Source organism: Ursus arctos, unplaced genomic scaffold (genome assembly GCF_023065955.2).
Source record: "Ursus arctos isolate Adak ecotype North America unplaced genomic scaffold, UrsArc2.0 scaffold_21, whole genome shotgun sequence".
NCBI classification, from domain to species: Eukaryota; Metazoa; Chordata; class Mammalia; order Carnivora; family Ursidae; genus Ursus; species Ursus arctos.
Window position 1 is genome coordinate 23,984,022 of NW_026622886.1, and position 27,855 is coordinate 24,011,876.

Genomic DNA, 27,855 nt, shown 5'->3' on the forward strand with positions numbered 1-27,855 from the left:
TATAAATATTCAGACATTCTGTGGGGAAAAAATATGTTTTATACTTATAACAGGAAAAAGTGCTGAATGAAAAATGACTTACAAGAAGAGAGGTCTAGGGGCACCTGGGTGGCTCAGTCTGTTAAGCGTCTGCCTTCGGCTCAAGTCATGATCCTGGGATCCTGGGATTGAGTCCCACATCGGACTCCCTACTCAATGGGGAGTCTGCTTCTCCCTCTCCCTTTTCCTGCTGCTCTGCCTGCTTGTGCTCTCTCTCTCCCTTTCTCTCTCCATCAAATAAATAAATAAATAATCTTAAAAAAAAAAGGAAGAAGAAAGAGGTCTACAATACACTGATTTCAAAATGCTCAATGAGATATGGATATATTTACTCAGCCAGCTAATCATTATCAGTTGCCAATTGCATGCCAATGACCACTTCCTTCTCCCTTTCTCATATCTTACAATAAAAAAATAATAATATTACTACAAATCACATCTTGATGTTCTCCTCTCTGAACATACTTTCTAAAACATATTCCTTCCTCTGGCTAACATTAGTGGCTCTCATTTCCTCAATAATCCTTAGCTGAATTTTGTCTTAACTGGGAAAATAAACCAACAGAAATAAGCCGTTTGGACTATAATGTATTTCTAAAGTAGCTATAGAGATGAGGATTCAGTAATACTTATTGCAGATAATGTAACAGTAAGAGTGGTAATAAAGGCCAAATTACTTTTCTCTGGATTTGGTCATGTTAAGGACTTAGGAGGTGCTTTATTTTTATATACCAATATAATCTCTGACAACAATCTAAGAACATTTAGAACTTTAAATCAATTAGATCCTATTTTTTTTAAAAAAATATTTATTTATTTGAGAGAGAGAAAACACGAGTGAGGAGAGAGGGAGACAGAGAATCCTTACGCAGACTCCCCACTAAGCACAGAGCCCAATGCGGGGCTCCATGCCAGTACCCTGAGATCATGACCTAAGCCTGAAACCAAGAGCTCGCCACTTAACTGACTGAGCCACTCAAGCACCCCATTAGACACTATTTTTTAAAAAAGTCTCTGGAATCTGTTGACTTCTTCCCTTCTTCTTTTGATTAGACTTTCCTTTTCTTTCTTTTTCTTTTTAACAGCAGCTCTAGCTGCCTAGCTGACTGGCTAAAGATTTTGGATCTTTACTCCTCCTCAAAGTCAAAAGAAGGAGAAAGTGGAAGTGACAATAACATTAAATGTCTCTGATATTTCAGGAACGTGCTGGTCATTTTACATACATCATTGTCATTAATTCTCTAAACATCTCCACAAAGAGAGTATAATTTTTCCTATTTTAAAAGAAGAAAAGGAGGCTCTGAGAGGTTGCAGAGCTTGGCCACCACATTCCCATAGCTAGTAAGTAACAGAGTGGAAAACCAAGATTGAAACCTGTGTCCATATTCTTTCCAAAAATAAGTACTATTGTTTCTTCCTCCTATCTTTCCTAGATTAATTAATAATACCACTATTCACTGTATTTCCCAAAGTAAAAAGTTGGTCACTGACCACTCTTCTTCTTCCCTTATGTCTACCCCTTCTTCTCTCCCTCATCAGCCACCAGTTTCTGTCAGTTTCCATCTCCAGACAGTTCTCATATCCCACCTGTCTTGTCTCTTTCCATTGTAAGTATTGCATTTGAGACTCTCATATTGCCTATTAAATACTAACTTGTGTTCTTGCCATTGCTCTTTTCTAGAAAGGACCCACTCCCCTTTCTGTTATCCAGGTGATCTCTCTAGTACATGCTGTTTCTTTTTTCAGCTTAAGTGGTACATAAAGACTGTTTAAATTGTTGTGCCTCCCGCCTCGTTCCCAGTCTCACCTCCAACCCCATAGGACTTTTCACCATTCCTCACATGCACTACGCTCATGATGTTTCTTTCAACTAAAATACTCTCCTTATTCCCCTAGGGACTTTCTCAAACATTCTCTCCTTTTGGTAACCATTCTCACCCCTCTCACCTCTCCCCAAACAAAATTTAGTGCTTCATAATTTGTGAGTCTCTGATATTTTATGCATACTTTTTTTATAGCACTTAACCTATTACACTTTAATTCTTTGTCTATAAGCTTATTTTTCCTCAGGACTGTGTTGTAGGTACTGAGCACATTTATATTTTGTAGGTGCTCAAATTTACTGTATTTTTAAACAGAACTTTCATTTGCCATTAAAACAGCAAAAATACCTACCCAATCAATAGGCAAAGAATCTATTAAAAAGAACACTTAATACTGGAAATCTATGGTCCTTGAAGTGTTATTTGAATAATCGTGCATAAATATCTTCAAATATACTTCCTCACAAAACAGTCCAAAAATAACCATAATCTATAAAGGCACAAAAAATATAGAGTTCTGATATTTCAGGAGGTTCTGACCAGTAATTATAACAACTTTAAAATTTTAAATCAAACTTTTTCCAGAATGACCCTTTGTAAGAAGTATGCTAATGACCCTAACTTATAAACTCATGTAATAAATCAAATCGCATAGTAGCTGGCAGTAGCAATTCTATTTTACAGAAAGCACAAATCTTTCCTAAGAGCATAAGTATACATTACATAAAGTACACAAAGCACTCCATAAATGTTAGACAAAGAAGTTAGAGCACCTCTGTATAAAAAGAATAAATTTAATTCCAAAGCAAAAGAAAAATTACTCCTTAAAATATTTTTACATTGTTTTTAAAATTAAAACTAATAAAGCATTGAATGCATACAGCTGTTTCTCTATTTAAAAAAAAAACTGGCATAGAGTTTCTTGGTTGTGAGCATTTCAAAGACATTGCCTAATATGAATGCTTAAATACTCTAATTCGAACAGTAATTGTTTTCCAAACATTGGTTTCAGAAAGAATGCTTCTGTAAATTTTTTAAAGAATTAAAGTACTTTACAGTTGTCAGATCTCCCTCTTTTCCCTTCCCACTGGTCCCCTGGCCAAATTATATTCACATCAAGACCCAAGAGAAAAGTCTCTCAGCAGCTTTTCCTAGCCCTCCCCGACCTGCGTGCATGAAAGGAGAGTTAACTGCTCCCTAGGCTCAGTTCCGTTGCACTTTATAGACACCACTATTATAGTTGTTGCTTTTGATTATCACTGTTTAGTTGTGAAGTTTTCTCCTGCTAGACTGACAGCTCCATGCAGACAAGGACCAGTCCTACTGTTAGGTAACACATAACTAAGAAAAACCTTTCAAAGCTGTCATGGTGAAATAGTAGCAAATTGGCAGAACACAAATGTACTGCAGTATTATTCCTTTACTCAGGGAAATATTATGGCAGTGACTTTATCCTGTCACTGTAGCTTACAACTGTAAATATCCAGGGATTAAAAGCACAGAGGTATTCCATAAGTATTTTTTGGAAATCATTGAAAACCCTAACCTGAACTTTAGTGCCCCCAAATAAAGGTGGGATGAGGGAAGGAGACATGTTAGAGGAAGCAGGAAAAATACATCTTTTGCTAACACGCATGCTTAGGAAACATGAGGTATCCTAAAAATTCGATAAACAGTGAACTTGTATATGTCCAACCCTGGAAACTTAGAGACTACAGGATTTCCTTGGAAAATTATATAGTTGGGCTTAACCTTAAGCTATTTTACTCACCCTGAGACAGCTGTGAATGCCTGATATATCCTTCTGAGGAATAAGAATATGCAACCTTCTCAGTTAAGGGAAGGACATTTGGTTAAGAAAGTGCTAAAATACTGCTGAACTCCTTGGCTCAAGAAAGCAAACAATGTTTTTGACTGATATCTCTTTCCTGGGCAGGAAAAAAAGAACCAGAATGCCTTAAAGAACCAGCAAGTATACCAACTCCCTAGGACAAAGATCCTTTTTTTGGGTCCTGGGATCTTTTGAACATCTGAAGTGGGGGGAAAAAAAATGTATCTATATGGACTATATATACATGGAATCCCCCCCCCCTTATTTATGTATATATCATGGAAATTCAGGGTCTCCAAAGCCCGGCCACCCATATGAGAGTAAAGACCCTTGAAAAAGTCAGAAGCAGCTCCAGTAGAAGCAACCAAACTGGTGGGCTTTGAAAATAACAAGAGCAAGGATGACTTTCAGAGGCTGAGTGCAAATCTTTCAGAAACTGAGTGAGTCCTCAGCTGAGCATGAGTAGTTGAGAACTGAGCAAGTGGCTGCCAGATGCTAAAAGCATTTTGGGACTCCAAGCCAGAGACAAACAGACATAGAGCTATATGAAATGAGCTCGAGGAAGGTGTTACGGAGCAGCACTCTGTTTAAATGGGGTTGCCCTGGGACAGCTTCTAGGCACATGTTTAGGAATGGCCCTCCTTTGCTTTTCCCTCTTGGTGCTCTTTTTAAAGAGACTTTGCAGAAAGGGAGTACAAATCTTCGAAGCTAGTGTTTTTATAGTCATGCATAGCTCCCATTGACGAGCTCATGAGAAAGCTAAATAGGTGACTGTATTAGGGTTCTCCAGAGAAACAGAACCAATAGGGGAAAAAAAAGTATATATATATATATATATATATGAAGAGATTAATTATAAGGAATTAGCTTATGCAATTATGGAGGCTGAGAAGTCCGAAGATCTGCAGTCAGCAAATTGGAGACTCAGGAGAGCCAATGGAAAAGTTTGGGTCAGAGTGTAAAGGCCTGAGAACTGGGCTAGCTGACGGTGTAAGTTCCGGTCTGAGTCTGACTCCAAGGGCAGGAGAAGACTGATGTCCCAGCTCAAACACACTCAGGCAAAGAGAGCAAACTCTTCTTTACTCAGCCTTTTTTGTTCTAAACCAGCCTTCAACAATTTGGACGAGCCTTACCCACACTGAGGAGAGCAATCTGCTTTACTCAGTCTGCCAACTGAAATGTTGATCTCATCCAGAAACACCCTCAAAGACACAACCAGAATAGTGTTTAACCAAATATCTGGGTACCCTGTGGCCCAGTCAACTTGACATATAACACAGTGACCTCAAATGGAAAGATGACCAGAGAAACTTTTAGGGGAACCAACCACAATCCAAAGTAGAACAAAATAAGACTTCAGATGCTATTGCTGACTATTATAAATATGGTTAATGAAGTAGTCAAGAGGCTGTTATCAGTATTATGCCATTCCTAACATGAGCAAACTAAAACAACACAAACATATGAGCTGCTTCTTAGATCTTATCCTAAAATATAAGCAAAAATATTTGCCTTTTATATTCCATTTAAGATAAGGTATGCATTAAATGTCTATCAAGAACGCATTGCATTGTCTGCCTTGCTGATCATGCTCTTTCTAAAGAGTTGTTTTCTTTTTATTTGTTGTAAGTTTACTTCTGGGCCATTGTAATAGTTTAGGGAGTTACACAATATTTATCTTGGCAGAAATGGCCTTATTTTTGCAAAAATGTATATGTAATAACTCCAACCCATCATAAGTACAGAAAACTAGAAGCTTTTGAAACTATATATTTAACCATTGCTTGGATTTTAAAATGAGACCAAGAGCGATTCTGAGAAAATATCAAATGTTTGGTCATTTAAGAATGCAGCTATCGGTGATCTTACAGTATTTGATAGTCTTCTTGCTTATCTATGAGTTCCAGGCACCAGAATTTGGGCAATTTGCAGTTATCCATACTAATGAAGAGGAGTAATTTTAATGACATAAATAATCTCAAACCACAGATGATCTGAAGCACACTGTACTTGATTGTAGATGTTCTGATGTTTGAGTTTTGTTTTTCACATCAAGCTTTCCTATGTTTTGCTGACACACACCATAGCCTTCTCCATGACTCCATATCAACTGCACAATGGGAGAAAATTCAGACACTAAAACCCTACCTAATATTTGGATATTTAAAGAGGAATCTTAAATAATCTATGAAGTAAATAAACCTTGTGCAGTTAATTTAAAACTGAACATATACAGTAAATGCAGCTTGAGAAAAATGCTAATGGTGACTCTAGCTAAACTAAGGCCCATGGGAATGGCGGGGAACAGAAACATTCTCATCCCCGTTACTGTACGTTTTCCTCACTAGCATCTCCCCATTATGACTCTAATGTACTTTGGTCCACTGCCATGCAAGGGTTTAATGGCAGTGGAGAAGAGGACAGAATTTTTTTTTTTTTTAATGACTTAAGGAAAATCTTCTGAGGCCCTTCTCCATTGTAGTGAACGTACAGTACTCTAGGTATTGAAGACTGGAGAAGGGGAAAAAAAGGAAATTTAATTTTCATATCTAAAAATTGAATTTATTTTTATGAACTTTCCTAATAAATATCTTTATAGATATTTAATTATTTATTGGGAATGCCTCTGTTTTGAAGGCTGATAAATTACAGAAAAGTTCTCTTCCTAACCAGCTCTTTCCCTTCTCTTCCTTCTCTCTAGCTCTCTTCAATTTTTCAGCTATGATATTTTCTTTCCCAGGTAAAACCCATATGTCCCTTTCTGTCATGACATCCTGTGAGGAAAATCTCTCATCTGTCAAGTTTTCTTTCTTGATACCTTCTCCGTCCTAATATTCCCCTTCTAATGTCCACATTTTCTGAGGTTGTGCTCCTTCAAGTTTCCTGCAATGGGTTGGGGGGAGGGGTAGGGAGCTTGTTCTTTAATTCTATTTCAATCATGGTCCCTCAGCCAACTTCTCAAGAGTCACTTTCCAGCGGATATGCTTGTAACTAGTGATGAGCTAAAATGAAGAAAGAGAGGCCAGAAAAGTAAAGGAACACAAAAGCAAAAAGACAAATTAACAGCAAGTTTATTCAATACTGTCTGTGCATCCCAGGGCAGGGGAGCTGGTAATAGGTCACAACATCTAGAAATCACTTTGACAGTGCAACACTGGTCATGACTAAAAGCCAGGCCCTGTCTGTGCCTGGCGCCAAGTCTGTGGCACCAATTTGTATCTCCCTTTAAGACCTCTGACTCCTGATACAATCACTGATGTAGGGTGTACGGTGTCAGCCACAATTCATACCCATGTTCACCTTCTAATCCCAAGAACTGGACTACTGACTAGTAATAGAGATTCTTTTTCCCCAAAGATTAAAACTAACGATGTTTAAGGAATATTATCTGTAAAACCCTCACTGTTTGGGCTAGAATGAGGCCAATATGAAGTGGATGATTTTTAACTTGATGACAACAAATCAAGTTAATCTTCCCAGAAGTGTCTCTATTTATTTTTAAACTGAAAAAGCTCAAGGAGGAGAAAAAAAATTCAGAGCTATAGAAGGACTATGGATTGTGAATTTTTTATTCATGAATCACTATTACTGAGTGTGGCTTTGTATTTCTTAATCTGAAGAGAATTTTGGAGAAGAAAGCAGTGACTAAGAAAAGACAGATTGCAAAGCGGGCATTGTATCAATGGCAGAATTCCAGGGTGATAGTGAAAAACAACACTGTAACTGATTACAAAGTCAGATTGTTTTTCCATCAAAATTCTCTTTTATGAGATCTGTCAATCAAGTAAACTCCATTCATCTTTTTAAAGTCAGATGACCTCTGAGAGTTCAGTCTCTCCATTGCCCATCTTTTTTTACTGCAATCAAATACTAGTCTTGTATGGATAAAATTTAACCCTCATCCCATCACATAGGGTATAATATTATATAAAATTACATTTAACAGGATATCCCTAACCTTAAGAAACATTTTTAAATGCTAACTTACAGAATATAAAAGTATGATATTCATGTTTACAAAATGGATAATCCTAAATAGGAGGCATTTTGAAAACACAATATACTATGACTAATCGGAGGGGTCTCAAGTTTGCAAGACTCTGGAGAGTCCCTTTCCTTTAATATCCATATAAAAATCATTCAACTCTTCCCCTTGCAGGATTGCAGATATGCATGCCCTTTCACCTCCCCCTTTCTTACTATCACAGTCAACTTTGGAGAATACTTGTGTATTCCACTAGCCAATCTCGGGTGTTACTACACTTCTTGCTCTTTCATAACCACTTTCCCTGTTATTAGCCAACTCATAGAATTCACTGACTGATGACATCCATTGGAAGAAGGCTGTTACCTTCCCATTTGCGTCGGGGGAAAAAAAAACAGCTACTCTCACATCATGAGCTCAGTACAACTGTGATCAAAGAATCATCTCATAATTTCTCTCAGCAAAGTTTAATCCAGACTTTAGTGATTCATGAAACTTAATTATAAGGAAAAAACTAGTATCGGATATTATTTGAGCTCCTAAAGTTCATGGGCCACGTCCCTCCATGACAAATTTTCTACTTAGAATCTCCCTCCTTTTTCCTTGGTCCCCAGGGCTGAGCCTTAGCTCTTTGCAACTCAAGGTCTTTTACTCTCTCTCATCACCCCCAGTGACCCCCGTCCCCGGTTCCTATCATCCACCAGCCAGAAGTAGTCAGTTAGCCTAACGACTTCTCAGATTGTCTGCTTACTCAATGAACACTGCCTTTTTCACTAGGTAGCATAGCATTTTTTCTTCTTTGTGCAAACTTCGCCCGACTCTGGACTTTGCCTTTTCATAAACAATAGCCCTATTAAGGTGATTTTTCCAAACAAAACGAGAGTCTCCACTCAAAACTGAATCCTGTTTCCCCTCGACCTCCCCTTGCCATGGAATTCTTAAGTAGCTAACGCTTTTTAAAATATGGCCCCACTAAAAATAAACAAATAAATAAATAAAATATGGCCCCACTGTATGTATTAAATCACTGCAGTCTATGAAAAAATACCACTGTGTTTCAAATGATTTAGACATCAATTTTCAAAGGAGGAAGGAAGAGAGAGAGAAAACAGAGGAGAGAGGGAGAGAAAAAGGGAGGGCAATAGCTCCAGTACTAGAAAAGAAAAGGAAATATAGACAAGAAGGGACAGAGTGTCTTACAAAATACAACTGGGACTTTGGTATCCGAAATACCATTTGGAAATTTCAGGGTGTTGTGTGTGTGTGTGTGTGTGTGTGTGTGTGTGCATGTGGTTATTTTTGTTATGGTTATGATATACTAGGCTATACCAAACTGAGTAGAGTGTTGCACATAACAGGGAAACCACATTTTTATGTCCTTAACAATTGTAATTTTAAACAAATATAAGAAATTCTCATGAATTTCTGTACAGTAAAATACCAAAAGTACAGCAATCCTTCTTCCTTTTTTTCTTCTCTAGGTTAGAAGCAGAGGAAAGATCAACAGAAGAGAGAATCTCTGTCCTGATGTTTGCCAACTGCTTGCTCCAGCTTTCTCACCTTAGGGTGTGACTCCAAGACCATTTCACCAAGTTAACCCTCAATCACTGTTGGCCAGCAGATGGGGAATCTGGTCCAAAGAACCAGAACAAGAGCAAAGCAAGCTTGCAGGAGACTTAATTACCCAGCTATTACACAAAGACAGGAGGTGAGAAAGATCATACCCACACCAAAAGAAACTTGGAATTTCAATAACCTTCAACGTTAAGGAACTAAACTGCTTTAGGTTTATAGCACTCCCTTCATTACTCATGCCTCCCCCACCAACCTCATCTCCTGCCCCAGCCACTTTACAGACACTTCACATCTGAATATTTACAAATCAGGATGAATAAGAGAAATTTTAATGACTGCTCTATTATCGCACTGCTCTATTCCCCCCATGACTGACACCCCGTGACCATTAGCAGCAGGAATTCCTGTCCTAGATAAGCATCTGAACGTTTGATAAGCTCAGATTTTAAAAGTTTTAAACAATAAACACAATTTCACTAAAGGCATCTTACTTGGTAGGACCAGGCACAAATACAAACATAATAACAAAGAGCTTGATTTACAGGTAAGTTTCTCCTTCATGGTGCCATGTCATGCTTACAATCATAAGTATCATAGAATCCTAGAACTGGGAGGGAATGCCGATTATCAGAAGAGAAAATATCAGAAAAGATAAACCATTTGTGCAAAGCCACCTAAATGGTAAGGATTAGGACTAAAACTTGGGCCCGCAGCTTCCCAAGTTAGTACTCTCTTTCTTATCTGTACCAATGATCCTCAAATGTTGGTATACCTGAGAACCGCCAACAGTGTTCTTTAAAAATGCAAGCTCCCAGGTTTGACCCTCAGAGCATCCTATTTGGTAGATCAACAGGATTGGGAATCTGTATTTCTACTGAGTATCCCCTTGTGATGTACGTGCAAGAGGACTACACTCTGGGAAAGTATATCGTACCATTTGGCTGCTGAAAAGAACACTAAAATTTGGCTAAACATATCTATCTATCTATCTATCTATCTATCTATCTATCTATCTATCTTCTACCCTTGGTTAACTTGCTCACGTTTTCCCTTCACCAATAGGCTCACAATTAAGACTAACTTGTCAACAAGTAGATATTTAAACCCTCAATGCATTATATACTCTGTTTAGTATTTTGTGTGGGGTAGTTGTAGAAAGGCATCTTCCACGTAAGAAGATACTACTCTTTTAAAGAACTGTACAAGTAATGCACCTGGGTGTTATATGTAAGTGATGAATCACTGAGTTCTATTCCAGAAACCAATACTGCACTGTATGTTAACTAAAATTTAAATAAAAAAATAGAGTTGTGTAAGTAATACATGAATAGATGTTGATTGAAAATTTTATACAGTGCATGAGAATATAAAGTAAAAAGTACAGTTCTCCTTTTGTCCCTTCTTTAATCTCACTCCTCTATCCAAAGTTATCCACTAATAAGTACTGGGTATATACTCTCCGGATTTTTCTATACATTTACATACATTGATACATAGGTATGTGTGTTCTTTCTGTCCTTTGGCTTTTGGACAAAAACTCTGCTTATAAAATGATCTCAGCAATTTTTTTCATCATATAGGTGACCGAGGCTACTATTACCAGCTCAGAACCAATCAAACGTAAGTCAAGGACACCTCAGGAGAGGTGACTGCTATTTGTAATCAGAACACGTACCCTTGATTTTTTCAGAAATAAAGACTTCCGTACTCACTTCCTCAAACACATTTTGTTCAGTAAGTGGTATTCCTCAGTCATAAAAAGTATCTGTGAGGGTGCTAAAGGAAAAGGAAACAACTTGCAGTTACATTGTATAACTCATGAATACTATTATAGAGTTTTTACGTGAGTACAAGGTACTAAATTAATTCAAGTTATTGTAAGCCCTGCATGACTGCGAATCTGTTTCTGTGGCAAGGGTGGCATGGAGCGGGGCTGAGGGTGCAAGAGGGGATGCTGCTATGCATTCATATAAAACGTGGAGCATTCTGTTTGCTTTCTCACCTTCTAGACCTCACAATCCAGCTGTCACCTCCAGCACCCAACTGAAATGTCTCTTTTTAAGGTCACCCAAAACTCTTAATTGTTCATTCTCTTGACTTTTGCAGCAGTTTTTGGTTGATGATTCTTCCTTCTGCAAAGATTCCCCCTCCCTTCTCTCTCCTCTGGTTCTGGTGAAACTTGAGTATTTACTCTCCATCTCTACCCGTTCCTCCTAAATACTCATGTACCTCAGAATTCCATCCTAGGAGTGCTTTTAGTCTTGCTTTGTATCTTCTATCTGATGGCACTCACAAAATCCTATAGCCTCAGCAATGACACCCAAATCTTCCTCTACAGCCCCATTTTTCACTGAGCCCAGGGGTCATCTTCCTAATAATAGCATCTGGCAACTCACACATGACATGTCTAATAGCAAATGGGTGTCTCCTTTCCCAACTTCCGACCAAGCCTGTTCCCTCTACCCCATGTATTAGTCATATGAGTTAAAGATAAAGCAATATATTAGTTCCCCGAATTAGAAACTTTGCCATTCCTCATCCTTCTCTTCAAATCCTACAGATTCCACCTCCAAAATATTTATTTACTCTATTACCTCTTTTCTGCTCCCATTGCTATCACCGTAGTCCTCATCATTTTCACTTGGACCAAAGTTATGGCTTCCTACCAGGCATCTCTATATGAAATCTCCTTCCTCCTCCATTCCCAAACATTTTGCACCAAAAATATTCATGTTTCTGAAACATATAACATACATGTCACTCCTCATTTAATAACCTTAAGTAGTTTCCAATAACCTACAGGATACAAATTTAAAATTCTTAAGGTACTTTCTAATCCTGCCCCAACCTACATTTCCAATGTCTGGTCACAAATAACTCGGCAATTCTCCCCAAATGATTTATTCTTCCTCATTTATATTTCTGAACATTCAGTTCCCTCAGCTCAAAGTGACCACTGCGAACAATTCCTTTAGTATATAAAATAAGTGACTTTTCCTCAGTAAATCCATGCCTGCCGAGGTCTCTTCACAACCTCCTTAAGGCACTCATAGCTTCTTTGCTCCTGCTTTACATCTACCTCTATCAGGATGCTTACTCTAGCATTCATTCATATATTCCTTCAGCCAGCATGTAAGTAAGCATCACATAGTATATCATAATAACATGCATCATTTCTGAACCTTACTTATCCCAGCAAACCTACTAACCTAGAACTCTGCACCAACTTCCAGCATATAGAACAATGCCTTTATGTAAAAAGGTCTCAACAAATATTTGTTGTTAAGTGAATAGATGAATGAATGAGGCATATATTTACAATAAATAATAGTCCTGCATGGAAATTATGTTCATCTTCTTTCTTATGAAACTGGCCACTAGAAGGCCACAGCTTTGACCCTATTACCAGTTCTGAACCCTATCCTCCAGACTTTATTCATTCATTCTTGTACTTATTCACACATTCAGTAACTATCTAGTACCTACTGTGTACAGGCATGGCTCTAGGTGCCAGGGATACAACAGTAAACAACACAGATATAACCCCTGACCTTCTATAATTTACATTCTAGTGGGAAAAAAAAATTATAGACAAATACAGAAGTAGAATATAAGGCATTACACTCAGTGATGAATATTAGGGAGGGAAATAGAACTGAAAAGGGGATAGGGAGTATGTGGAGCATGGTTAAAGGTTTGAGGGAAGGCAATTCTTAACAGAAAAGCCAAGAAATGGCTTAGGGTAACATAATACTAGTTTATACTCCAGGGACGGCTTCTTACAAAATTCAAGGGAAATGGGATACCAAACCTACCTCCCTAGCTCTTCTCTAGAAAAAGAAAAGGGGCAGGGGAATAAACAGTATATAATGCTGTGGTAAACAAAGAAGCTTACAACTCACAAAGAGGCCTATAGCATGCGACCACAGTCTGTGGATTCATAAGGAGCAGGACAGAAATGTTGTTGAGCTGGGCTTACAGCTGTAAGTTCATACTTCTCTTGGGAGAGCCTCTTGGGACTTTACAAGAAAGAGAAAGCTTGAAGCCCTAGTGCCTTGGGAAGGACTTTGGAGAGAGGCTCAGGGACATTATCAGAGACAGGCGTGGACTTGAACTCTTCAGCCAGGTGGAGACAGGCTTGGTAGCATGGAAAAGCAGTAGTGCAGTTAGGATATGAGCTATGGAATGAAAAATGAAATGGGCAGTAGGCTTGTGCAGGGTGCCTTTTAAATTAATATTTTAAATTTTTGTTTATTTATCTCTTTTTTTCCTTCACAGGAGATGGAGAACCCAACCACAAACTATTTCTAATTCCACAACTTCTAATGATTTTACATAATTAATTGTATATATACCATTTTTTAATTTTGTCAACAATTTTTATGATATAAGGCGGATGTGTATCTTTAGAAAACACTACTTCCACAACTATTTGCATAATAATATTTAGTTCCACTAACAAAAAACATTTGAAAGGAAAGGGAGCACTCTAATGAAGAAATTTTTAGTTTCAATCTTTTTTTTTTTTATGTAAAGTTCAAGGATTCGTTAGTTGCGTATAACACCCAGTGCACCATGAAATACGTGCCCTCCTTACTACCCATCACCAGCCTATCCCATTCCCCCAACCCCTCCCCTCTGAAGCCCTCAGTTTGTTTCTCAGAGTCCATAGAGTTTCAATCTTTAACAAAATTTGGATCCTTTAAATACCCTATTTAATTGTTTTATTGACATTTTGGAAGGCTTCTCTGGGCTTCCCTAAACTTCTAACTAATTGGCAGAAATTATCAATGGGAATAATATTACTAAAACTCTACCCAAAGGCCAAACTCATAAAAAATATTGGTATGTTAAGGACAGTTATTTTTTTTAAAATTTACTAATTGATGAAAACTATAGTCATCAGGTCATTTTAGAATTCTTTTCATTATTATTTAGGTCATAAATTTCTTCTGGAAATTAAATAATTTCACAGATTTAAACACTGAAACCTCCCATCGTAGAATGTGAGCTAGAGACTATTTTTATAATACCATGTTTGTGAATGGTGTCACTTGGAATGATAGCTTGCTTTAAACAAGGCAGAACATTTAGAGAGAAAGAGGCAGGCTGAAAGACTTCTGTACAAATTATGTGATTTATCTCATTTTAAAAAACTGGCTAGAAGCAGGCAACTCACTACCAGATGGAGAAATGCTTTCCTTCAGTGACTACTTTTCCTTATTCCATACTTATCAAGATGTAGGTTTGAGAATGAAGCCTCTAATCAAAAGGAGGAGCCAAAGCCCTACTAATGACCAAGAAACCCATTATGACTTAAAAAAAAAAGAGAAGAAGAAGACCATGACTGCCATATGATGCTTCTTAGGCCCCTGCTCACAACTCAGGCAGATACTCCAATTTGCCTCTACCTGCCTCTGACCTACCCCCATAGAGATCAAACAAAAGACTACAGGGAGGCCACGGCTCATATAATTTTCAGTAATATAACCAGCTTTTTCTTGCTGATGATATTAGTATATATCACCCAGATCCCTTGCCCAGATTCACACAACTTCTTGCCTAGTCTCTTTGCCTAATTCCCCGATCTCTGGTCCCTTATCCCTGCCTGGGTTATAAATCTCTGTGGCAGTACTGGTAGTGGGCTGGTGCTGGCCCGTGATGGGCCACAAGAATGGACTGTTTCAATTTCCAAAATTTTGTGAGCCTGTTGATCCTACTTCGGTAGTTTAAAATTGATTGGGGTAGGAATATTTACGCCAGGGAAATTTTGCACATGCTACAAATTCTCCTCTTTTCTCCCAACCCCACACGCCCCTCACCGCCACTCATGACTGCTTTTAATCCACTGCCTAGTTTAAATTTGCGCGTTGATCCCTATTTTACCTAATTTCCACAGATGTATCATCATGCCTACCTGATCCTTTCTCTCTGCCAGGTTCATAGTCCTGTCTCTTTTAACTTACCCTGTCTTAGCATGGGAGTTATAATTAGCCAAAAGCTGCCCCAGTAGGGGAGATAAATATCCCTCTCATCCAGAGTATGACCTGGTATGACAGTATGATCAGAGTATAAGTAAGCCAGAGTCTACAGGCGGACTATATAGTCACTAGCTAGTCAACCTATCCTATTTCTAATAACTAACTCCTCCTTCTTGGCATCCCTAATAAAGCCAATATGTTATCTGCTTAAGAAAGTATCTTTTGGCAACATAGGTGACCATTTCAAAAATGAAAAACTACTTAAAGCAGAAAACATTTTTTCTTTCCTACAACTTCTCCTATACTCTGTTGCCATATTATTTGCCTAAAATATAGATCTTATCATAAATGAAAATGCCCAACAACTTTGATGGTTCCCTGTAGCTTACCAACTCAAGTCTAACCAAATAAACAGTGTTTTAGATATGACCTAATCTCAATTTACCTCCCCAACTATACTCCAAGTACTGGCTCTCACACAGAAATATTCAAGCCATGGTACTGGCACAAAAACAGACACATAGACCAATGGAACAGAATAGAGAACCCAGAAACGGACCCTCGGCTCTTTGGGCAACTAGTCTTTGAAAAAGCAGAAAAAAACATCCAGTGGAAAAAAGACAGTCTCTTGAATAAATGGCGCTGGGAAAATTGGACAGCTACATGGCAAAGAATGAAACTTGACCACTCTCTCACACCATACACAAAGATAAACTCTAAACGGATGAAAGACCTCGATGTGAGAAAGGAATCCATCAAAATCCTAGAGGAGAACATAGGCAGCAACCTCTATGACATCGGCCACAGAGACCTTTTTCATGACACATCTCCAAAGGCAAGAGAAACAAAAGATAAAATGAACTTGTGGGATTTCATCAAGATAAAAAGCTTCTGTACAGCCAAGGAAACAGTCAAAAAAACTAAGAGGCAGCCCACGGAATGGGAGAATATATTTGCAAATGACACTACAGATAAAAGACTGGTATCCAAGATCTACAAAGAACTTCTCAAACTCAATACACGAGAAACAAATAAACAAATCAAAAAATGGGCAGAAGATATGAACAGAGACTTTTCCAATGAAGACATACAAATGGCTAACAGACACATGAAAAAATGTTCAAAATCATTAACCATCAGGGAAATTCAAATCAAAACCACCTTGAGATATCACCTTACACCAGTTAGAATGGCAAAACTTGACAAGGCAAGAAACAACAATTGTTGGAGAGGATGTGGAGAAAGGGGATCCCTCCTACATTGTTGGTGGGAATGCAAGTTGGTACAGCCACTCTGGAAAACAGTGTGGAGGTCCCTTAAAAAGTTAAAAATTGAGCTACCCTATGATCCAGCCATTGCACTACTGGGTATTTACCCCAAAGATACAGACATAGTGAAGGAAGGGTCATATGCACCCCAATGTTCATAGCAGCATTGTCCACAATAGCTAAATCATGGAAGGAGCCAAGATGCCCTTCAACAGATGACTGGATTAAGAAGATGTGGTCCATATCTACAATGGAATATTACTCAGCTATCAAAAAGAACGATTTCTCAACATTTGCTGCAACATGGACGACATTGGAGGAGATAATGCTAAGTGAAATAAGTCAAGCAGAGAAAGACAATTATCATATGGTTTCTCTCATCTATGGAACATAAGAACTAGGAAGATCAGTAGGAGAAAAAAGGGATAAAGAAAGGGGGGTAATCAGAAGGGGGAATGAAGCATGAGAGACTATGGACTCTGAGAAACAAACTGAGGGCTTCAGAGGGGAGGTGGGTGGGGGAATGGGATAGGCTGGTGATGAGTAGTAAGGAGGGCACATATTGCATGGTGCACTGGGTGTTATACGCAACTAATGAATCATCGAACTTTATATCAAAAAAAATTAAAATTAAAAATAAAAATAAAGGAAATATTCAAGCCAACCTGAACCGGTCAAAATTTTTTACAGGCATCCGGCATTTTTAGCCATCTGTGTTTGCACACATAGTTCCCTTCATTTGAAATATTCTTTCTCCAAACCAAATCCTCATGTTCAGATTCTATCCTGCCTTCAAATGCCTTCTCAAACAACCTTTCTTCCATTGGACATCCCTGGTCTTTTCAGACACAAGTGATCTACAGGAATGCAAAACCTACTCATTGAAAGTGATGAGTTGCCCCAGGAATTCACCTGGGGTGGGTTTTTTGTTTTTGTTTTTGTTTTGGTAATTCTTCCTTTTTAAAAATAATTATTTTTGTAATTATTTTTCTGTAATTCTTGAAAAGTATTTATCACTTTCTGTTATAGTTTCATGAGTCTTCGGCCCTTTATCTGATTTCAAACTTTCTGATTCTTTACCTTATCTCACTACCCACAACCTGTATCACAATGTGGTTCAAACATTTATGCTGAGTAACTGACTGGCATTAAATCAGGTTAGAAGACCACAATTTTCAGCAAGACAGGAAACTGAGTATTTCTATAGCAATAAATTAACAATGGCTACACTTGAGTTTTTAAATTATGTATTATTACTCATTATAAGCATAGATGTATATTAATTGCTCAAATATCTAGTTTCAAATTAACATAAAGTCACTATTTAAAATACTCAAAAACTACATAATTATTAAAACTAGCAACTGAAATATTCATCATGCCATTCAGTAGAGGCGTAAAAATTCTGCCAAGAATTTAATAAAATGTCCTACAGATACTATACATAAATTTTAAGTCTTAAAATTTTCTTTACATAGATAGCTCTCACACACCTTTTGTTTATTTTAAAGATTTTTAATATTATTTTTAAAGTTAATTTGAGGTATATTTAGCATACAAAAAAGGACACATTTAATGTATACAATTTGATAGGTATTAATATATGTGTATACTCATGGATCCATCAGACTAGTCAAGATAATGAACATACTCATCACATCAAAAGTTTCCCATATACTTTTGTATCCCTCTCACCCACTCTCCTCGTGTCCCCAGGCAAAATCTGATCTGGTTTTTGTCATGATAGATTATTTTGCACTTGCTAGAATTTTGATTAATGGAATCATATAGTGGGTACTCTTATTTTTTTTTTTTTTTGTCTGACTTCTTTCACTCCGTATACTTATTTTAATAATAGAGATCCACCCATGTCTTTGTGTGTATCACCAGTTGGTTTTTATTGATTATTGAGTAGTAGTTCATTGTATGTATATAAAATGGTTTATCCATTTACTTATTGGAAATTTGGGTTGTTTCATTATTTGGCTACTACAAATAAAGAAGGTGTGAACATCTATATCTAAGCCATTGTATGGACATATGCCTCATATCTCTGAGGAGTGGAATGACTAAATCATATGAGAAGTGTATCCTTTTAAAAAAATTTTTGATGGAACTGCATATGGCTGATAAGGATCTTTTAATTAACACTACATTTTATATCTCAATGAGAAAGAATAATTAGGACTATATAGCAATAGACAAAATAATGCAAAACTCATTTGAAATCCAAAAGTACAAAATCTGGAGATTATTCATCCCTTTGAATTATTATTATTTTGCTCCCATTATTGATGATGATTGAGAATTAAATGTAATTCTACTGAGTTTGAAATCTTCCTACATTAAGGAATTGAACAACTAGAAATTACTCCAAAAACTTTCTTAATCATAGAGTCATTTCAGGATCTTGCTAAAAAAAATTTTTAACAAGGTAATTTCATGGTCATATATTGACTTGGTATGACCTCCCATTTTTTAATAAATGAAGAAACTGATGTAGAAAAGTAAAATTTTTATAATTAATAAGAGCCAACATATTAATGAACTTTTCAGTATGCTAGGCTGGCTTATGTCATACTTTATAACAGTAAACAGAATGATTCAAGATTCATAAAATATTACCTCCCCAATAAAAACAGATGGCTATTCTCTAGAGAATAGCAAACAAATGTATTACATGAGAACATCAATATTTATTATATAGATCATTAAAAAGAAATTAAGTAAAATTCTGAACTACAGACAGCATTAAAAATTCAAACATATTTAAAGAACTTACCTAAAAATAGTCAAATAAGCAAATAAAAATAACTGTTATATTGCCTTTTAGGGTCTGTTCTCAAAAGTCCCATAGTATCCCTTCTGCTGCTTCTATTTATTGAGGCAGTCATAAAGGCCCACCAAGCTTTAAAGACACAGGTGGGGGACAGGCAGAGACACACACGTCACGTCTTGACTGGGAACTTTCAAGAGCCTGTGGAATTGGAAACGTTGTTGCAGCCACTTTTGGAAAATTCAATCCACAATAGCAAGGCTCTTGCTGAATGTACTTGAGATAATTTTTAACTCAGTACAACTGTAGATAATTTATTTTAGTCTATATAAATACATTAAAAAACCAAGCTTAATGTAACATGAAATTGTAAATTAATCTAAAAGAGAAGCTTAGTCAAATGCATTTTTAAAAAAAGTGCTTCTAGCATGGTGAAAATGTGTGATCTTGGTTATTCATTTGGTTACATCTAATTGATTAATAAATGGATGTGTACTTTTGGTTGTAAATGTGTAAGCGAAAAAAGGTAGCAGCTATAACCACGGCTGTCTCTCTGCCTGCCTGTGTGTGTGTATTTATATATGCACACACAGATATAACATATATTTTTAAAGCTAATTCAGGAATATCTTTTTTTTTTTTTAAATAAACTGTTTCTTTTTCATCAACCTCATTTCCATTTTCTGTTGAAGAGTGTGTGGAAGAGGGGCGCCTGGATGGTGCAGTCTGTTAAGGGACCGACTCTGTTTCAGCTTAGGTCATGATCTCAGGGTGGTGATATTAAGCCTCACGACCAGTTTCCACGCTCAGCAAGGAGCCTGCTTGAGATTCCTCCTCTCCCTCTGCCCCTCCCCCCTCCAATAAATAAATATGTCTTTAAAAATAAAAACAATTTTAAATTAGCATTAGAAAATAAAGAGTGTGGGGAAGAATAGCTTAAGACCACTCAGTGGTTGTTCCTACCCGTTCAGCAGCTGGAGCAGTGGTGCTGCCGTCCAGTGTTCGGGGGCAGGCGGGCCACTCCACTCCAGCAGAGACACAGAGGACCCCCGCATGCCTTCACACCCGTCTGGGCCCTCAGGTTGAGCAGGAGTAAATTCGGAGCCCGAGCAGTCCATTCACCCTGAAATTCTTCCTTAGTCACAGGCATTTCAGCAGCGGCCTGCTCCTCCTTTCTGATCCCTTCAGGATCTTTGTAGAAGCAGAGACCGGGAGGGACCTCCCACGGGGGTTCATGGACGCGGCGCCGCGCATGCGCAGAACTTCCGGGCCAGCATCCACCCCAACAGCCCCTCTGAGGGAGATGACAATGTCCATATCGCGCGCAGGACAGTCTGTGTTCCCCAGCGCCAGGGCGGGCGGGTTAACCTAGGAGGCCTCCCTGAGCAGCCAGCGCTCAGCCCTGGGATCAGGAACCACCGGAAGTCCCGGCTTAGGGAAGGTTCCAGGAGCTAAGCCACCTGTGGCAGGAGTGGCCTCAGTGGCAGCAGCAAACTTCAGCTCGCGGGTCAGTATTCACGGGGGATACAGCACTGATATCAGCTGGGTTTTCAATGGTAAGAAGGGCATGAGCTGCCAGCAGAAGCTTCTCCCAGGTTCTCCTCAGATTTGTGAGGTAATGCCATCCTTTTTTTTTTTCTCTTTCATATTGTACTATGCTGTTTAGAAGTCAAGGCTGGTGCTGCCTCAGTGGGTTCCTGCGGCCAGGAAATTGAGCACATCCTCCTCCTTCATTTGCAGGACATTTAGGGCTCCAGACATTGTGGAAATTTCCCTTTAATTTATAAGGGAAATCCAGACAACATAATAGGGACCCCACTCTGCATAGCACAGAAAAGAAGGAATATCATTTTTGATAAATGATAAAGGTAATGATAAACAAAAATATGTAAAACATTATATTAGTAAATTAGATTGTACTCAGTGTATCTACAGTGAACGCTTTGTAGAGGAGACATGAATTTCTAGATCTGTAAGAACTCAGCTCTTTGAAGCTAAAGGTCACTGTTACGGGGTGAATTGTGTCTCCCCTCAAAATTCATATGTGAAGCCCTGATCCCCAGTAGCTTGAATGTGATTTTATTTGAAGAGAGAACTTTAAAGAGATAATTAAGCCAAAATGAGGCCAATAGAATGGACCTTAACCCAATATGAGTTCTGTCTTTATAATAAGAGATTTGGACATGCAAAGAGATACCGGGGCATGTATGCGCAGAGGGACGACCATGGGAAGACACAGCAAGAGGGCAGCCATCTGCAGGCCAAGGGGAGGCCCCAGAAGAAGCCAACTCTTCCAGCCTCCAGAACTGTGAGCAAATAAATTTCTGTTGTTTAAGCCACCTAATCAGTGGTAGTTCGTTACAGCAGCCTAATAAATGAATATAGTCACTCAATCCACTATTTGGAATTAGATATCTCTATTTTTCTAAATATACTATCAAGAGTTTTCTACCTGAAAACCAAATAAATGGGGGCAGGGGGTGGGGAGAGTCTATTCTTTTTAAAACTTCATGTTTCTCTGAGTTTCCCTCCTACTCTTTTGCCCCTCACGCACTCATGTCTGAAGCTTTCTAGCCTTGTGTGTTTGGGATTCTTTTATAAAAGACAGTTCTGAGTATATTCAAAGCATGCTATTACCACAATTCCCTAGGAAAACTACAACTATGGTTTAAGAGAAGTTTTATTATGAAGTTAACCTAAAATTTAAATATCATTTTGGTTATAATTTATCATAAAAAGTGAACAATGCGCAGTGGTAGGACCAGAGCATTTAAGACTCTAGTTAATAGCCATGAAAGGCATTTGCACTCCTCTGTGATCACAAATGCATTGCCCTTTCTGTACAACGATGATGCTACTATCACACAGTCATTATTTAAGCATAAGCTGGCAGGAGAAACAATAGTAACTAACAGCAAGCACCTTTGCTTCAATTAAAGAAGGAAAAATATATTCATAGTTTTTTTTATAAAAAGTTGCAAATGTTTGTGTCCACTTGCATAAGTAAATTGATTTGTGTCTACATATTTGTGTTAATATATGAATTAGGTGAATAAATTAAGCCATTTATGAGCTGTGTATCCCTGGATATATTCCTTAATCTAAGCCACAGTTCCCTTACCTATAAAATGGGGTTAATATATCTCCAAACGATGTTGTGGGGGGTATTAAATAAGAAAACATATGCAAAACTCTTGGTGGAGTGGCTGATTCATGCAAGAGATCAATAAAAGTTACTAACTATATGCTTTTATTATCATAAAGCTCAGACATTGAATTCCTCAAAGACCTTAGTTATCTTAGGGCCAGCATTATGCGCTAGAGAGAAGACTCTTAATGAGTATTATAGGTTGAATTAAATTACTGTAGTTTGGACTGAGCTAAAATACTTGGTATATTACATTTACTATTGCTTTTTATTTCTAATACTTTCTAGAAGTATTCTAGTAATGCAAAGAAAAAAATTATCAAGTAGTAAAGTATATAGCTGGGCAAAATAAACTACATTAAGGAATCTAATTCAGTTTAGGTTTGATTCTTATAAACCCAGTGCTTTTAAACAATATGTACTCAGTAACCACGTACTATAAGCAGACATGTTTCAAAGAAAATTAAATAACTTTGTTGATATTCCAATTTTCTTTGTTGATCAAAATATTTTTCCTTAGCTATCTAAAGTTGATGAATTTGATTTGTGAACTCAAAAGATTCAATCTTTGTTTCTGAAAAATGGCAAAACATTTTGCTAATTTTCAACTTTCAAGGGTCTGAAATCAGGTCAAGGCTCAAAATTGATAGTGGCACGAGTCCACTCAATTTAGCAAAAGTGTGTTCTCTCTGTTCCTCTCTAAATGTTACAGAGAATTCATTATCTCTTTTTTTACATTTAAAAAACTGAAACAATAAGCCAAGGATATCAACACATCATGAATTCATAATAGGAAAGCCTATTTTAATTATTTTTTTCTTGCTCTTACAGTTTACCGTAACAGAGGATTTCTAGAAAGGTGTATCAGACCCACAGAACAGAAAGGATGCAGTGTAGTGAGCAGATCACTAGGATGGAATTTAGGAATCCAGAATCCAAGCCTGACTCCCTACTTAAAGTCATATCATCTCTGGTAAAGATCACTAAATTTGTCCAGATCTCAGCCTTCTTTTCTGGAAAATAGAGAGTATGATTTATGTGTGCCCTTCTCTATGAGGATAAGATTATGCTTTGGAAAAAATGGAGAACACAATTTAAATATGAGAAATTTTTGTCTCATAAGTTGTCTACTATGGCATATATTTTTTTCTATGAAAGGAAGTATTGAGTAAGCCAGTGCACCTATAGATCTTGTGTGAATTTAATAATGTAGTTCTAATATTTACTGCATGCATATTTTGTACCATCTATCACCTGGCTATCATCAACTAGGGATCTGAAATACATTACAGTCTAATTTAAAGTGCCACTACTAGGTAGTCATTATTATTCTGGTTTGATGGAACAAAAGCTACCAAGAGCATCATTCCTATATGTTTGGTCCACATGTGCAGGGGAAAAGTTCTCAACTGGAGCCAGAAAGCATTATTATTCCCATTTTAAAGATGGAGCATCTGACGCTCAGGAGGGTGAGTTGACCAAAGTCAAAAACAGAAGATCAAGTGACAGATATATAGACTCCAACATTGCTGGGAGGCAGAAACTGGAAGCTCCATTTAACCTCTGGGGAAACTGAGGCTCAGAGGGATTAAGGAATCTGCTGTAAATTTCCCAGGTGGAAAATGGTGAAGTCAGGCTTTAAACCCAGGTCTGTTTACTGGAAAGTTAATGTTCTTTCCACTAAAAAAATGAAACACATTAGATAAGTAAAATGTGCCTCCTCCTTTCATCTAATAAACAACTGTAAGTAAATCATTTTGTGTTTTACAGCTCCCTTGTTCACTTCCTCCTCCTTCCTTGGCTACAAAGCCTCTCCCTGCTCTTCCACCTGATTTAGCTGGTCTCCAAAAGTGAAACCTGTTCTATTTTCTTCCCAGAGAGGAAAGCTTATATAGCATTACACTTTCTGGGTTTTGGTTTTTTTTTTTTGTTTTTTGTTTTTTTTGTTGTTGTTGTTGTTTTGCTAGCCTTGCTTATATTGCTAAGAGTTCTTAGGATTATCTTCCTTAATGATGCCAGATCTTTGATATATTAGATTTAGGAGAACAGCTTCAGCATAAGGATGAATTGACAAAAACTCTTTATTGAACGTCAGATAGGAAAACTTTGTACCACTGCAAACCAAGATTTTAGTCAACCCTCTTTGTTTGCAATGTCCTACAGTGTCAATATTCTTTAGTGAACCTTCTCCCTAGGAAGCCTTCCTTCTTCAAATACCTTCTTTAGATTTACTGTCAGGTGCTTTATTGAGTACTTTATTTCTGCTCAATGCAAACTTTTTAGTTTCTCCTTTTCTACTTAGCACCATTGGAAACCAGATGAAAGGCAGCCTCTCACTTTGCACTGATAGTTGATCAAGATAAACTGAGAAACACAAAGGTTACAGAGATGATATTGTACAAGCTATACTAAGGTCAGGTAACCAGAAACCCAGTAACAGGGATTAGGGTAAAAATCAGCACGGATAATCTTCAGCTTCCAGTGTTTGCCCTGAAAAGACTCAATGCTAGCCTGTTTCCTTTGCTCTACATAAAAGAACCTTGTTCCGCTTTCAGAGTCCTTCATTGTCACGAAGTCAGTCATTTAAATCTGAGTCCTTAAGGACATTTTCCACGCTGAGAGTACCCCTTTGAAAGGTGTCTAATTATCCTATAGTCCTGACAGCTACCCAGCATGCCCTAGGACTTGACAAGTTATTTTCTACCTTTTGACCACACATGAAAACTCTACAATGTAAATACTATATGATCAGGAATATTTAACTCACATCTTAGCCCATAAATTCTTCTATTTAACAAGAAAGAGTCATTAATGGATGCAATAAAACATCATGATTAGAAGGATAGGTTTTTAGAGTCACTCAGGCACAAATTAAATCCAAGATTGGTCACTTTCTAGCTTTGTGACCTTCAGTGATCACTTAACTCCCTGTGGCTCAATTTCCTAATCTGTAAAACAGGGTAATTGTACCCACCTTATAGGTGGATTTGATCATCTTGCTTCTCTTTTTCCAAATAATGGCAATGATTAACAGCACCCTATACATAGTTTACTAAAACCAAAAAGTAACAGTTGTGTTAGGATTATTGCAAGGATTATTGTGTAGATCACTATAAAGATTAAATAATATATGCAAAGTACTCAGCATTTGGTGTGTGTTCCATAAACAATTATGAACTGGCCTCAAGCCAATTTAATAAACACAACTTTTAGGTTATTTGTGGTATGTTACGTGGCCACCAGACCATACTGAAAGCAAATCACAGACCAAATTCTGTATCACATATAGACTAGTATATTGACAAATAGACACAACTTAGGTCACACAACATATTCTTTAAAGCTTGATGAAGTCCCAGCTTTTTGTACAGCTAAGTGCTCTCATTAACAGCTTGCATGAAATATTTACTCAAGACAGACACATCATTAGAAATCCTCCCACACCAGTGACTGGAATCAGTCTCATTATGGCTGAAGTTGTGAGTATCATTTCTACCGCCAAAGGCAGACTTCCTTGAAATCTTATACCCTATTCCTGTCTATGCCTCTGAAACAATTTTATCCAATCCATATATCCTGAAGAGCTTTAATATTACCAATGAGCCTTTCTTACATGAATGGTGTTAGTCAATAAGCAACAATTGTCCTGCCTAAAAAAAATTATTTTGCCACATAGTGTGCTATTTATGAACAATATCTAACATTCTTATTTCTAACATATTTCCAAAATCTATAAATAAGGTAGATTTGTATGGTATAGATACAGATAACAGAAGTAGTAGCATCAGTATTCTCTAGAGCATGGAACTTCTAGTTAGAAAGCTAGCTGGCTAGCCCTGGGCCAAAATTCTTCAATAGAATGCGTACAGCCCCTGGGGGATGTACCTTCAATTAAATCACACATACACACACACACAAAACCATCCTACATATTTTAAGGTAAATGAAAGGTATCACAGCAATGATCAGTCCAATTTAAGCATGCATTCTTTATAAGTGAAAAAGAAAGTACATATTTAAAAATTAATTGTTATGACAACTATAACCTTACTTTTATTCACTGTCTCACACTGTCTCACCTGGAGTGTGATCTTCAGAATCAGAAGGGTGGTATCTCGGATTCACCATAGGAGCCTTCCTAGCATGGAATGGCAGTTTTGAATGGAAACAGAATAAAGAAGAGGAAGGTAGGTGAGGGTGGCTGGTGTACGTGGCTAGTGATGACAATGTCTAGGGCTTCGTAGCCATTTTAAAGTTGGATCTCTAGATTCTGAAAGCCCTCTCTTTCCTCAAGGTCTCTGGAAAACAGGTTGAAAACTGGTCAAGATCCCCATAACCTCTAAAGATGGGGTCATTACAAACAGTTTCTAGCTGAGGGAAAACACGGACAGTGAGGTACATTGTGAACAAATGTCTTTTATCCAAACTTGATAAGTGGTCTGATGACGCTGAGAGAGACATGAAAAATATGCTACTTGTCTAATTAAATTGCACATCCACTAAAAAAAAAAAAAGAAAGTATCTACACTGCTTATTTCAGATTTCGGAACCCACAAGAGTAAAGTTGTCTACTACCTAGCCACCTTAATGTCAAACCCATTCTTTATCACCTAAAGACACTCCCCCAAAAAAGAAAGAAGGAAAGAAAAATTCCAAATATGTGACAGCTTTTCTGACATTCCCTGTTTATAGTTTTTATAGAAAGAGATAACCGGGGGAGTTGCATTATATCTTGTCCTAGAGCTTTACAAAGTAGTATATTTACCTGTGTCTCCACACTCTTTATTAACAGTGCCATTCAAAAGTTGTACAGAACAAAGTTGTCAATTAGGAAATAAGCCATGCTCTAGAAACTTCTCATATAAATGATTCATTAGAAAACACATTTCAAAAGAGGAATATAGAAAAGAACATTGCCACAGCTGGAGCCACAAGTCTCTTTTAAAATCAGATAACTGAAATGGGTAACATCACTGCCAAAAACACCAACGTAAATTAATGAATTTATCTAATCCACATAAAAGTTATGAGACATATATGAAAGTCATAACCAGGAAAATTATGCAAAAATGTACAATTAGACAATATATTTTTTAAATGTCATGGAGCAGAGGGACCTCTGGTAAAATATATAAAACTTGTAACATTTCATGGTATTCGAGCATCTAAAATATATATATGCTCAACATTGTCCTATATTCTGGGAATACAGACTATAGAGAAGCATATTCCCAGAATATACATAACATTTAGAAAATCAATTTCAACTTTTCTTCTTCTTTAGAAATCCTTCTCTGAATAATCTTTAAATCATTTTCTTATTAATAATAAATCACTCTTCACTATAAACAAGGGTGGAATATTTACTCTTTGACCTTGATTCCTTAGAGGTAGTGCTTCTGGACTAGTGTTTCATAAGTTAGTTCTGG

At 37.4% G+C, this 27,855-nt stretch overlaps 1 long non-coding RNA gene across 2 annotated transcripts in view; it reads right to left on the minus strand.

Annotated features, from left to right (window-relative positions):
* The window catches only part of LOC130544505 (uncharacterized), a 199,009-nt gene that overhangs the window by 164,474 nt on the left and 6,680 nt on the right, over positions 1 to 27,855 (minus strand). Inside the window, exons 3-5 of one of the 2 annotated variants that reach the window (XR_008960829.1) lie at positions 26,506 to 26,724; positions 25,401 to 25,478; positions 19,937 to 21,098 (exon numbers count right to left, since the gene is read on the minus strand). The exons of the other annotated variant lie outside the window; for it this stretch is intronic. This is a non-coding gene — a long non-coding RNA (uncharacterized LOC130544505). Of the gene's footprint in view, positions 1 to 19,936; positions 21,099 to 25,400; positions 25,479 to 26,505; positions 26,725 to 27,855 lie in introns of those variants that run through there. 2 annotated transcript variants of the gene reach the window in all.